Below are 2,037 nucleotides of genomic sequence, written 5' to 3'. Positions count from 1 at the left end.
AGATCCGGCACATGCTAACATGAAACGTAAAACTAGCCTATATATATATATATATATATACATATTCAGCTAGTTGCCAAGGAAATATTTCTGTTTTATTTAGTTTATACTAAAATAACTAAAATGAAAATAAATAAAAAACTTTAAACACTTTCCATTCATTAAGTGGGCATTTAAAACATATATAAATTATTATTATTTATTTAATAACAAATAAATAAAATTACAAAACATACAAATTTACTAAAACTAAAATATAATTAAATATACAAAAATGTAAAAAAAAAAAAAAAAAAAAAACTTTTAAATATGCTTGAAACATTTCTCATTTTTAAATGTAATTTTAAATTTACCAAAAATAACTAAAACCAAACTTGAAATGAAAATGAATAGAAACTGAATACATGCATAAAGGACACATTTCTCTGTTTCATTTAACTTAACTTGATGAACTAAAATAACCAAAACTACATTTTATAAAATTATAAAAATTAAAATAGAAGCTATATACATATTTTTAAAAAAAGCAAAAAAGCTAATTTACTAAAACTAACCATAAAATAAAATATATAAAAACAATAACCTTAATCTATTTCTAAATTAATCTAGTTCCTTACTAACACTAACTAATCACTAGTCGCTAATCACTAATTTCAGCTAGTTGCCAAGGCAACATTTCTCATTTTCATTAAGATTAACTTAATGTACTTGACGAAAAAACAAACAAACAAACAAACAAAAAAACCCCACTAAAAATAAAATTAATAGAAACTATAAAACAAAATAAAAACAAAGAAAACTAAACTAACACAAAGTTACTTAAATTAGAATGGAATCTTAATGACACTAAAAATAGCACTGATATCAAGCATCTCTATACATTTTGGAAAAGCACATCAAAAACAAATCCACTGTAACAACACTGTGATCCATTCTGATTTTAAGACAATTTCCATGTACATTAGCTCCAGAAATTCGGAGCTATTCTGAGGTGTAACGTCTCTTAGCTGTGGATGTTGGCCGTGTTTCTCGTAGCTTTGGAACCCCCATGGAATGTTTCTAACACGCGTTCAGCCAACTTTAGCTCAGCGCAGAAATCAGAACAAATAGCCTGTTCATAGCTTCCAGTGGCAGAATGTTGATTTTGGGGTGCGTGTTAGCGGAGCTGTTTGAGTGGGCTGGTTTGGGTGTGTCTGTTGGAAAACTGCTGACTACCAAAAACAATTAACATGAACATCTGGAAAAATCAGCAGAGGTTCTGTGTAGTTCCACTTCCATGTAACAGTGTCGGAAAGGCCACATAATTTCCAATGGAACTATACTGAACAAGAGTGACCCTATTTCACACTGTAAGATGACAGAATTAAATGACAAAACTAGCAGAGATCTCTACAGCCAGAGGGTTTGTCTGCTACTGTTTCTACAGATGTGTATTTACTAGCTCCTCTTCGTAGTTCACCCAGTAAACACCTTTTCACCTTTCATTTTTTAATGATATATTTCAAATAAATTGATATGAAATAACATATTGGTCAATGTTAAATTCACAGTAAAGACACATAAGATTTCAAATATTTTAAATAAATGCTGTTCAATTAAAGTTAATATATTCACAAAACGACTGAAAAAAATGTATAAAGTTTCCAAAGAAATATGCAGCAGTACAACTTTTTTCAGTATTGATAATAATAAGAAATGTTTCTTGAGCAGGAAATCATCAGAAATCATCAATAGAATGATTTCTGAAGGATCTTGTGACACTGAAAACTGGAGTAATGATGCTGAAAATTGTAAATATTAATATATTAAAATAGACTACAGTTCTTTTAAATAAATAAAAAATCTGAATATCACGTTTTAACTAGAGTTGTTCCGATTCCGATACTAGTATCGGAAATATCTCCGATACCACAACAAATTCTGGCATCGGCATCGGCGAGTACATGAACCCATATACCGATCCGATACCATTTTCAAGACCTAGTTATGAACGCTAGCTTTGCCTAACCGCTGCACGGTTCTTCTTCGCTGATCAGA

This window comes from Carassius carassius, chromosome 49, assembly GCF_963082965.1.
Source record: "Carassius carassius chromosome 49, fCarCar2.1, whole genome shotgun sequence".
Lineage (NCBI taxonomy): Eukaryota > Metazoa > Chordata > Actinopteri > Cypriniformes > Cyprinidae > Carassius > Carassius carassius.
This window is presented reverse-complemented; position numbering follows the sequence as displayed.